Source organism: Scyliorhinus canicula, chromosome 16, assembly GCF_902713615.1.
Source record: "Scyliorhinus canicula chromosome 16, sScyCan1.1, whole genome shotgun sequence".
In the NCBI taxonomy this organism is placed as follows: domain Eukaryota; kingdom Metazoa; phylum Chordata; class Chondrichthyes; order Carcharhiniformes; family Scyliorhinidae; genus Scyliorhinus; species Scyliorhinus canicula.
Window position 1 is genome coordinate 138,389,352 of NC_052161.1, and position 15,513 is coordinate 138,404,864.

Consider the following 15,513-nt stretch of genomic DNA (forward strand, 5'->3'; position numbering starts at 1 on the left):
CCAAATAAATAGGTTAATTTATTTTCTCTTTAATTTTAATACCGTGGAGTTTGCACATTCTCCTCGTGTCTGCGTGAGTTTCACCCCCACAACCCAAAAATGTGCAGAGTAGGTGGATTGGCCACGCTAAATTGCCCCTTAATTGGAAAAAATAATTGGTTAATCTAAATTTAAAAAAAAAATTTTTTAATACCGAGATGGAAGCAAAACAAGCCACGTGCCTCGTACTTTCTGCTTATTTCATGGTACAGACATGGGAACAGCTTCTTCCCCACAGCTACTAGACTCCTGAACGACTCTCACTCTGACTGATCTGTTCCCTATAAGAACACTATTCACGATGCCCTATGTTGCTGCTGCTCATGTATTTCCTTTGTTTGGCCCTTGTTCCGCACTCCAACCAATCACCATTTGTCACTGTATTCTGTCGATTGTTCTTTTTGTCTACTGTGTACGTTCCTTTGGCTGCAGAAAAATACTTTTCACTGTACGTTGGTACATGAGACAATAAATCAATCAATATTCGGTGTACTTCCACAGCTGAATTCTTAAAATCATGTACAGATTTAAGCAGTAGAATAAATCATTTTGAGACTGCTTTACCAAGTGTGTTGCCACTTGGCACCCAAATTGGTTTGTTGTGTTTATGGTGAAGTTTTGTATCTGGGGGGTTAAGGATGCTTCACCTTGAATGTCCTGTGAAGGCCTTTATCGATGCATGCTGGCTGGTAAATATCACTCGAGTAATTAACTGTAATAATGCTGATTTGACTTGGATACTCATCATGTTGAAGTGGAAATCAAGTTCATGTGGGCAAATATATAACCAAGTTCAAGATGCTTAGTGTCCTGCAAAAACCGTGTCTGGTCAGGCGGTCAAGATTTTGCGTTTTTTTTTTTGTGGTTATATGCAGTTACTGTGCTGGACAGTGAAACATTCTGCTTTGGCATGCACAGTTTGCTTTTGGAAATGAGAATTAGCAAGTTATTTAAGAGATGGACGACAGTGTCGTGAAATAAATATATATACGACACAGCCAATCTTTTTGGCCAGTAATTAAGTTATTAATTTTATGCTTGAACTGGGAGGGCTACTGATGCAGTGAAAGGGATTAAGTAAGTGACTAAGTAGCTTTGGGTAAAAATGTTTCTAGCAGTGTTTACAGGGGAATAACCTGGAGGTTGACAGTCGGAGGGATTTTCTTTGTCTTTGTAGTCTATATAGTTTTGGATAACAGCTGGCCACCCCAGTGATGCTGGTTCAAGATTTTAACTGACGTTTAAAACAAAATGACACTTGAATAGCCCTTCCCCATGTAAGGCGTCCTGAGAATAATTTGTGAGCAGAATTTTCCGTGGGTGGAGTCTTACTGTCCCACCAAAGCCGATGGACCTGTGAATGGGATGTTATGACCCTGTCATGCAGGGCTATAAAACTGTCCTGTGGTTCAGTACTTTGATATGTTTAAGCCCATGGCCTGCTCACCAATTGGAGGGAGGTTTACATAGCTTACATAGAATTTACAGTGCAGAAGGAGGCCATTCGGCCCATCGAGTCTGCACCGGCTCCTGGAAAGAGCACCCTACCCAAGGTTAACACCTCCACCCTATCCCCATAACCCAGTAACCCCACCCAACACTAAAGGCAATTTTGGACACGAAGGTATTGTGGCCAGTCCACCTAACCCGCACATCTTTTGACTGTGGGAGGAAACCGGAGCACCCGGAGGAAACCCACACACACACGGGGAGGATGTGCAGACTCCGCACAGACAGTGACCCAAGCCGGAACCGAACCTGGGACCCTGGAGCTGTGAAGCGATTGTGCTATCCACAATGCTACCGTGCTGCCCATTCTGAACAAAATAAAAGCTTGAGTGTTATCTTCAATGTTACTTAAATGTTACATCTGCAGGTGGCACAGTGATGCACTGGTTAGCACTGCTGCCTCACGGCACCAAGGACCCGGGTTCGATCCCGACCCCGGGTCATTAACCGTGTGGAGTTTGCGCGTTCTGCCCGCGTCTACGTGGGTCCCCCCCCCCCCCCCAAGATGTGCAGGGTAGGTGGATTGGCCACGCTAAACTGTCCCTTAATTTGGGGGGGGGGAAGAGAAAGAATTGGGTACTCCAAATTTATTTTTTAAAAATTACATCTGCAGTAACAACCTGTGTTTATTTGGAAATTTAACATCATTAAATATCTCAAGGTGCTTCCCCGGCAAATGATTAAATCCATATTGACAACCAGCCACATAAGGAGGCATTAGGGGTGATGGCCAGGATCCTGGTTAAAGAGGTAGGTTTAAAGGAGGTAAAAAGTTTTGGGAAGGGGAGAATAGAGCTTGGGACCCGAGTAGCTGGAGGTACTGCCGGCAGTGATGGAGACATCAAAATCGGGGATGCTCAAGGAGCCAGAATTGGAGGAGCGCAGATATCTGGGGTTGTAAGGCTGGGTGAGATTACAAAGATAACAATGGAGACAAGGTCATGGCGGCATTCGAAAAGGAGAATTAATGTTTAAAAAAAATTGAGCCTGTTTAACAAGGCGACACAGTAGATCCGTGAGCACAGGGGTGGGTGATGTGTGAATGGAGACTTGGAATGAATTAAGGGCAGCAGAGGTTTGGATGACTTCAAGATAATGGGATGCTGGCCAGGAGTATGTTGGCATGGTTGGGTGTGGAATAAACAATTTTGGGTAGTTTTTAATATTTCCACCTGATTGCCACCTATTGCTGAACCATTCTATGTTTCTTCTGACCGAGGGTTGCACTGATAGGAAAGTGCAACTTTCCTGGATTCTCTAGTTCCCGGAGGTTTGTGATTACAGTCTCAGCCCCATATCATAAGGAGAAGATTAAGAGAATGAGTTACAGCTTTTAGTTTATTAAAGTTTATCTGTTAGATTTTTACTTCAGTGTTATAGATGATGATGATCAGCAAGTTTCAGTTTGCCAAGCGATCCCAGTTTCCATTCTGTACATTAATGGCCCACTGTGGCTGAACTCGTAGAATAGAATCATAGAAACAATTCCGTAAAGAACTGTTCTTTACAGTTAGACCATTTTTGTTAAATTTGTATTATCTGCTGTGAATGATCAATGATTTTAAAACCAGTCCCTCTATTATGCAGCAATTTTGGTTTTAAATACCTGATCTATCCACCTGGCTGGAGCCTCCTGTGTTATTTTGCTGATCTTTTATTTTTGCATGCGATGTGGGAGTTGCTTGCATGGGCAGCATTTTCTTCCCCATCTCAAACTGAGTGACTTGCTAGGAGACCATTTCAGGGGGCTGTTGAGAATCAATCACATTGTTGTGGGACTGGAGTCACATGTCGAGTCAATCAATGATAGATTCACGGTCTTGATTTATTAATTGAGTTTAAATTCCACCAGCTGTCGTGGGGGTGGATTTGAACCCATGTCCCCAGAACATTAACCTCGGCCTCTGGGTTACTAGTCCAGTGATATTGCCCCAATGTCACCGTCTCCGCACAAATTTTTAAAATTAAAAAAAATAAATTTAGAGTACCCAGTTCAATTTTTTCAATTATGGGGGTAATTTAACGTGGTCAATCCACCTACCCTGCACATCTTTGGGTTGTGGGGGCGAAACTCTCTCAAACATGGGGAGAACGTGCAAACTCCACACGGACAATGACCCAGAGCTGGGATTGAACCTGGGACCTCAGCGCCATGAGACTCCAGTGCTAGCCACTGTGCCACCGTGCTGCCCCATCTCCGCACAAATTTAATAATCCATTATTGCCACAAGTAGGCTTACATTAACACTGCAATGATTAACACTGCAATGAAGTTACTGTGAAAATCCCCTAGCTGCCACATTCAGGCACCTGTTTGGGTACACGGAGGGAGAATTCAGAATGTCTAATTCACCTAACAAGCATGTCTTTTGGGACTTGTGGGAGAAAACTGGAGCATCCGGAGGAAACCCACATAGACACTAGGAGAACGTGCAGACTCCGCACAGATAGTGTCCCAAGCAGGGAATCGAACCTGGGACCCTGGTGCTCTGAAGCAACAGTGCTAACCACTGTGCTGCCGTGCCACCCAAATAAGCTTTAATAATTAATTATTTACCTCGTCCCCTGTTTTTCTGTTGTGCGTCTTGATTCTTCAGTTTTGCAAATGACACCATGATTCCTTTGGTTAGAACCCATCTTTGTTGCGTCAAGAAAGAATCATTGTGCAAAAAGTATTGATGAGTAATTCTATTTCAAAATCATGCAATTGGTGATGTCTAACTCGATGATTCATTCTTCACCTGACCTTCAAAATAAATATAACATTGCACTTTGTTCACAACATTTTTGTGTATGATCTTCAGAAAGATCAAATTAATTTCACTTTCAAGATTGAGCGTGTCTTGGATTTCTTTCCTCTCTCTCAGCTTATCCCATCTGTACAGTGGTTAGCACTGTTGCTTCACAGCACCAGGGTCCTAGGTTTGATTCCCGGCTTGGGTCACTGTCTGTGCGGAGTCTGCACTTTCTCCCCATGTCTGTGTGGGTTTCCTCCGGTTGCTCCGGTTTCCTCCCACAAGTCTCGAAAGGCGTGCTTGTTAGGTGAATTGGACATTCTGAATTCTTCCTCCATGTATCCGAACTGGCGCCGGAATGTCGCGACTCGGGGATTTTCACAGTGACTTCATTGCAGTGTTAATGCAAGCCTACTTGTGACAATAAAGATTATTATTATTAAATAGTGTCCTGTAATTTACAGTGTACCTGAACTGCCCGATTTCTAATTGCACAATGGTGTAACGAGGGTCTAACAGCTGTGCCATGGACTGGATATCGTGTCTGTCACACGTTTTGATTCACTCTCTCTAAAGGCAGACTGAGAAACATTTGGCGGTAATTTATCAGGTGAACGCGTAGATGAAAAGCCAATGGAAACTCCACTTGCATCTCTCAGTTTTCCTTCTGTCCATTAAAACATGGGAAAAATAATATGCAACCCCCCCGGTCCCATTTTCAGATCTGACAGCTGCATTTCGCTGTCTTTGTTTTAAACCCGTGTGTCACTTTGACTCTCACGCGTTAATTTGAACCACAGGAAGCAGAGCAGTAATGTCTCTGCCATCTTTCCTGTGCAGAGATTCGCCAGCAGGCCTGTCGACCAAACAGAATGACACCCTCCTAAGTTTGTATTCCCTGCAGATTCTTCAGGCTGTGCCTATATGAATAGAAGCATCATTATCGCAGTGGGTGAACGTTAGTTGGTCAGCTTAAGGCAGGGTGATGAATTGCTTAAGCTATCGGGCTGGGATGAGAGAATCCTCGTCTCAGCTTGAAATACAAAGGAGCTGCGAAATTCCCCAAACTGTCTCGTCTGGTTTTGATGCGCAGTCTTCAATCTGTTGGCCGTTTAAACTTGTGGAAATTTGCTTTATTTATTCCGGGATCCATTTCCAAGGAATCAAAAATGCAGGAATGTGATTGTGGGGAACAGCGGGTTCAGTGGACCTCCCGAGTGTGGTTGGGGCAAGTAGTTTAGAAACTTTCAAAGAGAAACGAGATGAGCTGGTGAAAGCGAAGGGTTTAGAAAGATATGCTGAGATGGTGTAAATAGGAGGAGATACTTGGAGTATAAGCTCCAACACCAGCAAGTTGGGCTGAATGGCCTGTTTCAGTGCTTTTTGTTGTAAGACCATTGAACAATCCCTTATGCAAACAGTGAACAAAGAAAAGTACAGCACAGGAACAGGCCCTCCGGCCCTCCAAGCCTGTGCCGACCATGCTGCCCGTCTAAACTAAAATCTTCTACACTTCCTGGGTCCGGATCCCTCTATTCCCATCCTATTATATTTGTCAAGATGCCCCTTAAATGTCACTATCGTCCCTGCTTCCACTACCTCCATCTGCGAGTTCCAGGAACCCACTACCCTCTGTGTTTTTAAAACAAAACTTGCCTCGTACATCTACTCTAAACCTTGCCCCTCGCACCTTAAACCTATGCCCCCTAGTAATTGACCCCTCTACCCTGGGAAAAAGCCTCTGACTATCCACTCTGTCTATGCCCCTCATAACTTTGTAGACAAAGTGATATGTAAAATTTTCCTCTTGGTATTCTCCTAAATGCTCAGTTAGTGGCATAAGCAGTATTGATGCGGCCTTTATTACAAAAGGGATTGGAGCACAAGAATAAGGAGGTTTTCCCCCAGTTGTACAGGGTTTTGTTGAAACCACATCTGGAGTACAGTGTGCAGTTTTGGTGTCCACATTTGAGAAAAGATATACTTGCATTGGAGGTGCTACAGTCGAGGTTCATTAACTTAGCCCCTGAGAGGAGGGGGTTGTCCTGTGATGAGAGGTTGAGTAAATTGGGTTTGTGCTCTCTGGATCTCATTGAAACCTACGCCATTCTGGAAGGGCTGGCTGGATAGGGTGGATGCTGTGAGGTTGTTTCCATTTGTCGGGGGAATCTAGATCACGGGCGTTACCGTCTCTGGATAAGAGGTCAATCGTTTAGGACCGAAATGAGAGGAACTTTCTTCACTGAAAGGGGCTGTGAATCTTTGGCATTCCCTGAACCCAGAGGGTTGTGCAAGCTCCATTGCTGAATACGTTTAAGGCTGTGGAATAGACAGATGTTTGTAGTCTCCGACAATTGAAGGAATATGGGGACCTGGCAGGAAATTGGGAGTTAAAGATCAGTCATGATTCTATTGAATGGAGGGCAGCACGGTGGAGCAGTGGGTTAGCAATGCGGCCTCACGGCGCTGAGGTCCCAGGTTTGATCCCGGCTCTGGGTCACTGCCCGTGTGGAGTTTGCACATTCTCCCCGTGCTTATGTGGGTTTCGTCCCCACAACCCAAAGCTGTGCAGGGTAGGTGGCTTGGTCACGCTAAATTGCCCCTTAATTGGAAAAAATGAATTTTTAGAAATAAATGATTCTATTGAATTGTAAAGCAGGCCATGTGATCAGCTCCTGCTCCTATTTCTTATGTTCTTAACCATGTTTGGAAGTTATCAAATCTACATTATCAGGAGAGAGAACTTTGAGTCACGATAACATTAGAGTGAAGCGCTGGTAATTACGGATTTGTTGCTGGTGATACAATTAAAATAATTTGTATTTATATGGTACACTTTTATTGTAGAAAGATGTCCCAGGGTGCTTGTAATAATTTGGTATTACACAATATTAATGCATCTTACATTGTATCTGTATTTTCCCTGTGACATTGATGCTGCTACAAAAATATACTGACTGCAATAGAACAGCACCTTCTAAACCCGTAGCCACTACCACCTTGAAGGACAAGAGCAGCATGGTTCCCCTCCCAAGTCACTCACCATCCTGGCTTGGAAATATTTCGCCATTCCTTCACTGTCCCTGGGTCAAGATCCTGGAACTCCCTCCCTGACAGCACTGTGGGTGTACCTACACCTCGGGGACTGCAGTGGCTCAAGAAGGCAGCTCACCACCAACTTTTCGAGGGCAATTAGATATGGGCAATAAATGCTGGCCTAGCCAGTAACGCACACATCCCAGGCATGAATAAAAAAAATTGATAACCCAAATAACTTAATCTGAGATAAACCCTTTTATAGATTTGATTCTCTCATATGTACATCTTCTATTATGCACAGACAAATTAAAACACAAATTCTTGGCTGCGTTTGAACTTGTCGTGCCAAATGGTTTAAAATCTAGGGTAATTTTTTTTAAATGTGCCCATTTTGTGTTTTTACTTCATTGGGATGAACAGCTATTAGATTCCTGAGGGTAGGTAATTACTAAAGTATGTAATTAGCTGAGTTTTTGTTTATAATTTCTTTATGGCTTTGAATTTGAGGCGTACTGTCTGCCTGTATTTTAACATCACATAATTCAAATTATTATTATTCAGACTTATCATTGAAAGGTAACTGAATTGCTTAATTCAAATTCTTGGATAATTCAAATGTTTTTTTTTACAGAAAATCACTTCAGGTTAACAGGATTAGGCTGAGCTGGGCTATTTAATACTGTTGTGTTATCACGATAGTTAATATTGCTGTGTTATCATTGACCAGTTTAACCATTATGGACTGATCTGATTAACACTACCCCCCTGTATGCTTCACCCGATGCCGGTGTCTATGTATTTACATTGTGTACCTCATGTTGCCCTTTTTACATATTTTCTTTTCTTGTACTAAGTAGTCTTGTTTTAAAAAAAAATAAAAAAAAATAAAAATAAATTTAGAGTACCCAATTATTTTTTCCAATTAAGGGGCAATTTAGCATGGCCAATCCACCTACTCTGCACATTTTTGGGTTGTGGGGGCGAAACCCACGCAGACACGGGGAGAATGTGCAAACTCCACACGGACAGTGACCCAGAGCCAGGATCGAACCTGGGACCTCCAGCGCCGTGAGGCGGTTGTGCTAACCACTAGGCCACCGTGCTGCCCTAAGTAGTCTTGTTTAAGCTGCTTGCAGGAAAATACTTTTCACTGTACCCCCGGTGCACATGACAATAAACAAATCCAATCCAGTTCCCCATGCATGCAGTAGCTAATAAAGGAAAACAAAATCATAGTTTATTTGTATTGACTGCCACGCTAAATCTGAGTTTAATCGAATTTGGTATACACGTTTTCTCGCCTGGTGGAAATACTGTTGCCTCTTTCCTATTTCCCTAAATAAAACTGCTTTAGACATTTGATCTTCAGTGACTAGTTCTGCTAATTTTGTGGACATTTTTTTGTTTTCAGGGACTGAATCTGACCATTCGGGCCAGTCGTTGAGTGAATGCAACTCTGGCCCTTTCTGTTGCATTGCAGTCAGTAGGGGACAGGGAGGCCTCTGCTCTCCAATGGGGACGGCTGGGTGTTGGCACAGATTCTGCATTCAGAACAGGTATTACGAGTGCTAGGGTTGAATGACCACTCATCTCGTGACAAGGCTGCAGCGGGCTGAGTGTTCGAGGAGGAAATGGCAGGGGAGGATAAAATAGAGAGAAAACAATTTCCTGGAAGAGAAAGTGAAGGAAAAATAGAAATAAAGCATAAACGATGTGAATTTTATAAGCTTTTATTTATTTAAAAAAAATTAGAGTACCCAATTATTTTTTTCCCAATAAGGGGCAATTTAGCGTGGCCAATCGGCCTAACCAGCACATCTTTGGGTTATGGGGGTGAAACCCACGCAGACACGGGGAGAATGTGCAAACTCCACACGGACAGTGACCCAGTGTCGGGATTCGAACCCAGGTCCTCAACGCCATAGTCCCAGTGCTAACCACTGTGCCACGTGCTGCCCCTTAAGATTTTATTTTTGTCCATCCCTTTGGTGGTACTATCTTTTGGGTGAGTGTGTTGTGCACGTGTTGGAGTGACCCAAAGAATAAGGTTTTACATTACGTGTTAGCTAGTAATAACCATTTCTTTCAGCTGGAGTCATGTGTGCATGAAGAACAAATTGTCCCTAAGCCACAGCTCTAAAGCAATGCTGGATTAGAGCTCTTTTAACGTATTAGGCTTCTGAGCAAGTCTTCTGGTTTATAGAATCCACAGTGCTGGAGGAGGTGCCCCTGTACGAACCAGCTTGCCATTCTGTAGTAATGGTCAGTGTGGGCAGAGAGCCTGTCTTTTGCACATTTACTTTCTATTTGGTTACAGTTTCTGAAAACGGAAACTGCTTTGGTCTGCAATGGCGAGACGAGTCTGTGTTCCTGCATGTGTCAAAACCAACTTCATGCCTGAACTCCTCTTGTGATATTGCATTTAACCTTTTGAACTTCAATATTGCTGAGAAAGAGGCATGCTGTCGAATCCGTCGGCAAGTGGAAATAATGTCAAAGCTTTTCGTCCTGCACCCATCAATGCGGTTCGCAAGAATACCAATAGTAAAGAGAACAACAATTCATACTGCAGGAGAAAGCTGCTGATTGGTTAGCAGTTGGACTCGGAGGCAGTTCCACAGAGAATGGAGCAGGGACCACCGCCAAGGTATTATTCCAATTCAAACCAGGCAGGTCGCCTCAAATTGGTTAAGGCAAAGCCGTGGGGAATGAACCAGGGAATGGCTGTCCACCAAACTTTTTTTTTAGTTGTAAAAGGCACAATGTGTGGACACGCTCCTTGACTTTAAATGACAGGGCCCTGTGTTAAAATATGTGATGTTGCGAGTACACGTACGTGAGCCACACTGAGCCCGACTGATGAGCTTATATTGGCTTTCACTGTGCTGGGAATTACAGTCAACCAATCTCACTCTCCTTTCATGCAGTATGAATTATTGTTCTCTTTACCACTGGTATAGTGAACTGTTCTGATGAGTGCAAGACGAAGAGCTTCAACAGCATGTCTTTTTTTTTTATATAAAGCAACGCTTCAGAACTTCCCAAAGTTTTGAATGCTGAGTGTTTCGAAGTGTAAACATTTGCGCATATCTGGCAAGTTAGCTTGCAATGTCTCTCCAGCCCCCCCCCCCCCCCCCCCCCCCTCTCCCTTAAAGATGCGTCTTAAAATCCATCTCCTGGACCAATCTTTTGTCCTCCTATCTGTTTACATGCTTCAGTGTCAAAATCTATAAAGTAGTGTGTCTGTGAAATGCCTGGAGAGTTTTTAACAAAATTGAAGGTGCTGTATAAATAAAAGTTGTTGTTTCACTTGTGGCTGTGGTGTCTTATCAAGTTTTATTTCATCCGGAACGGTAGGGAAATAGGCCGGCAGCAGCAGCAACCCGGGGGGGGGGGGGGTGCGCGCGGTTTGGTTCGGTGGAAGGGAGAATTGTGTACATGGGTTTGTCGGATGTGGTGGGTGATATCTCTTTCCTTTTTGTTGTTTTCTTTTTTTTGTTTTTGTAGTTTCTGGGGGGGGGGGGGGGGGGTTTGTTCTTTGGTTTTTACTATGGTTGTTTGGTTAATATTGTTTTGTTTATATTTTGTGAAAATCTTAATAAAAATTATTTTAAAAAAAAAAAACAACATTTATTTCATCCCTGTACTAAACTCCGGGTTTTGGTAAAGGTTCTATTTCTGCTAGCAGCAGATTTCTGGAAGGCGAGAACCAAAATGGAAAATAATGTCACCCAATGTAAATTGGGTCAAAGAGAAGTAAACCTGTTTCGTTTTTTAAAAAAAAGTTGTTGGTAGCAAAATATGCATCTCTACAAAAATAATGTGCACTCCGGTGCGTTACAAGTTGACTAACTGTTTCTATTTATCTTGTGCTTTCGCAAGTAAATCCATTGAAGTGTAAACCACTTCTTTGCTTTCTTTGTGACTTTGTGTGCACCAGTCGATTGCCCTAGTCTTCCTCAAAATGAGAGTTGCTGTCAAGCTCCCGCCCGTGGTCCTTGTTGGAACCATAGTCCTTGTCTCGCCAATGTGATCATCAGTCATCCTGTGAAATTAATCCTCCCACAACCACCTTAACAATTTCAGACCAATTCCTGCTCAGAAGAGCCCGAAAATGGAGTGGATTGTATATTGGATTTGCTGTGAAGGCTGATTGTTGCAGTATTCCTATTGCTTCTCCAAGTCTCCGATGGAGAGTTCCCTCCCATCTCTCTCTCTTCTCCCCTGCCCCGCCCCTCCCATGTCTCTCTCTCTCTCTCTCTCTCTCTCTCTCCAAATTAGGAAAAATGAACCTCTTCCATTGTATGTATTAAGGAAACTGACTTGGTTGAAAAGCAAAGTTTCATATTGCTATCATACTTCGTCAGTGAGTCTAATTTTGGAATGTTATTACAACATCTGGTGCATGTGAATATTCCTCATTCGTACGGTTTCCTGATTAAGTGAATGATGAAGGGACTGTGTCGTGAGTTTTAAGTAGGGCAAAGTATGTCTTAAATTTGATTGGCAATGGATAATTCCTTCAAGATGTCTCATTGTACTCCCAGCCGCTGTAGATTTCAAAATAAATATGCAGTAAGAATGACTTTGACCATAATAATAATAATAATCTTTATTAGTGTTACAAGTAGGCTTACATTAACATTGCAATGAAGTTACTGTGAAAATTCCCTACCATGCAAGATTGAAAAACCCAGTCCAATTCCAATTTAGAATACACACCTGATTATTCTTAATTTCTATATTTATCTTGCGCTTCTTGGAAAAGACCACACACAGCCCTTGATGATGATAAAATATGTTGCTCCCAAAAATGATATTTAGATCCATTTAAAGTGAATGGGTTGCTTGCTGGAGCTCATGGTTAACAGTACACTGCATTATTAATAAAGCAGTTTTTGGCAGACTTGGTCTTCTAAATTGATTTGCGAGCGTCCTTGATTAACCTCACTGTAAATGGTGATGTCTTCCAGACTTGCAGAGATCTTGGATAAGAATTTTTGCACATTGGCTGAGGTTTTGTGTAGCTGAAAGGATGACAACGATGAGAGCTGGTGGTCATTCTGAAACCTCACTTGTAGCTACTCTCGGCAGCAAGCATAGCCTGCGCGGTTTCCAATTTAGAGGAGGTGCCTAACACCGCAGCTTAACAACAGCCCAACAAGAGTAGTGCTACTACCCATTACTGTGAAATCGCCACTTCCCACATTGCACATGCTTTGTCAGATTAGTTAGTGATTTACCAAATTTTGGCTATTTTTGCTCACCTGTGTGAATGGTATCTGCCTTGGCATTGGGCTGATTAATTCTGCAAAAAAGGCTCGAGAGTCAGCTAAGTTAGAAAGATAAATCTCCTATAATTTTGTCCGATTTAGTGTTCTATCCCAAAGCGGAGAGAACTGAAAGTTGCATTCTGCTGTGCACTCCACCTGCATTTGCTTTTTCTGATGGTTGTAAAGTAGCAAATATTAATTTTGGTGGCCCTAAAACCACTCCTATGCCTTTTTATAGTTGGTATTTGATAATAGGTTTTGCTTTATACTTGGCAGCAAAGTACACTTCAATGATTATTTGATGAGACCCTGTTGATTGAATTGCCTTTGAAGAGGTAAAAAGACACTCTCTTGTACAGTTGGACTAAGTAAGGGAAGTGGCCTCCCTTCCATTTACTGTTGATGCAGCTTGCTGAAGGTTGACAAGTTTGTGATTGGAAGAAGGACCCTTGGGTTTATATTGCACTGTACTTATTTTTATTACGTTGATCCCAAAGTTAGGACCCTGAGCAATTGCTCTTGGCAAACTGTTTTCTGCATGAACAAAGCAAGGATATAATATGGTGTTAAAGTTACTTTGTTGAATGTTGAATATTAATCACAATGGGATGTATAATCGCTTTAGGTCCTCTTTCCTTGGATTTTATACAAAGTGAAGTTCTTTTGGTTTGATGAGCATCCAAACATTTTGCATCCTGTTTGTTATTACATTTAACTTTTTCCCATCTGGTAAACCTCTCTGGTACTATGAGGGGGAAATAAATCTCGGACTCTAAGTTTACACTGGACTGCTGAAATGGCAAGTTTAATTGGGCATCCTGGGAAATTATTTACTGTAGAAATCAGTAAGGTCATTGCGGACGCCAATCAGGAGCTGGCTTTCCCTGGAAATGTTTGGACCATCCGCCTAGCATATGATCTGCCAGCTGGCGAGCAGTATTTATAGACCGTCAATCTCCACCAACAGCTGAAACTGGTCCTTGGGAGTGCAAGTTCAGTCTGAAAGTTTGTTGGGGATTGCTGGGATTTGCAGACACAACCTGTCTCAGTTCCCCCTTTTTCCTGATTGGCCCACTTTCTTCCCTCCCCGCTTAGAAATTCTAACATGAATAGCTGCAGTCCCCTGTGGATCCATGGCACCAAATCCTGCGTATTTCACCTCGTGGAAACCCAGCTGTGAATTTATTTAAAATTTCAATGGAAATTATGTCTTGGATGTCTTCTGTGCATCTTGGGATTTCACTGCGAAGATTTAAAAGTTAAAATGTTTGCAATCTGATATGGGATTGATATTATCATGCTTTCGAGCATTGCTGCAAGCTTGGTTTCTACATTTATTGTGCGTGTAATATTCACCAAGACGAGGAGTGTTTGGAAATGGTACGACACTGTGGTTAAGGGTTAAGGGTTCAACACTTTGTCTCTTTCTTTCCCTCTCAAGAGATTCTGATCTCTTCAATGTTTACTTTAAATAAATCCAAGCACTTTTGAAAGGTTTCTCTGTCTCTGTGGCGTCTGTCGTTCCCAGAGGTGTATCTAATAATTGCTTATTGTCACAAGTAGGCTTCAGTGAAGTTACTGTGAAAAGCCCCGAGTCGCCACTTTCTGCCGCCTGTTTGGGGAGGCTGGTACGGGAATTGAACCCGCCCTGCTGGCCTTGTCCGGGATTACAAGCCAGCTGTTTAGCCCACTGTGCTAATCCAGCCCCCATGTCCTTTTGAGGATTCAAGAGTGATCGTGCCAGCTATCGTGATGATAGCTAATTGTGCATACGGACCTGAGCGTTGGACACTGTAGGGTACTCACTGTGAGGTATACCATTCCACATATGGGATACCCAGATCTGGGGGTTGAATGTCAGATGGCTCATGTTGTGGAGTTAGCCATTTTCCTTCTGTTACTCCCGTTCGATGAAAAGATTGCCCAGTATCAAGAGGCTGAGTAAATTGGACCTATATTCCCTGGCGTTTAGAAGAATAAGGTGTGATCTAATTGACATAGATTCTGAAGGGGATTGATGGGCTGGGCACTCTGAATTGTTTCCACAGGCTGGTGAATCTAGAACATGGGACATTACGATAAGGGACTGGTCGTTTAGGACCGAGATAGGAGAAATTTCTTAGTTTGCAAACGTTTGGAATTCCTGAACCCAGGGGATTGTGGCTGCTGCAGCATTGACTCGATTTAAGACGGGGATAGACAGATTTTGGTGTGTCAGGGAAACTCTACACAGACAATCAGCCAAAGCTGGAATTGAACCCCTGTCCCTGGAGCTAATTAAATGTGAATTGGTGAGTTGTCTTATTTCACTAGTGGACATAGAGAATAAGCTGTGATTGGGCTGATTTGAATTCAATCAGTGTAACCTGCCGTGGCATGATAATGAACGTTCAGCAGTCACCTTTCCTGACTTGGCACTAATGGACTGCTTGGGGTTTTTTTTTAAATGATCTTGGAATGTGGGCTCCACGGACAAGGCCAGCATTCCTTTTTTTTTATTGAGAAATTTTGATTTTATACAACATTGACGCACCTTAGTAAAATACCGAAAATAACAATAACATTAACAATCATATACATTCGCCCCATCCCCATGAACAACCCAGCATTTTAACAACAACGCATATTAACACACTATAAAGTTACAGAATAAACACTACAATAATGCACCCCCCCCCCCCCCCCAAGGTTGCTGCTGCTATTGACCAAGTTACCTATCTCTGAGCCAGGAAGTCCAGAAAAGGCTGCCACCGTTTGTAGAACCCTTGTATTGATCCTCTCAGGGCAAATTTGACCTTTTCCAATTTTATAAATCCCGCCATGTCACTGATCCAGGTCTCCACACTTGGGGGCCTTGCATCCTTCCATTGTAACAGAATCCTTCGCCGGGCTACTAGGGACGCAAAGGCCAGGACACC

The 15,513-nt window shown here is 42.9% G+C and overlaps 1 protein-coding gene across 27 annotated transcripts in view; it reads left to right on the forward strand.

Moving 5' to 3' along the window:
• Positions 1–15,513, forward strand: part of kif1b (kinesin family member 1B) — a 235,404-nt gene that overhangs the window by 18,785 nt on the left and 201,106 nt on the right. The gene's annotated exons all lie outside the window — the stretch shown is intronic.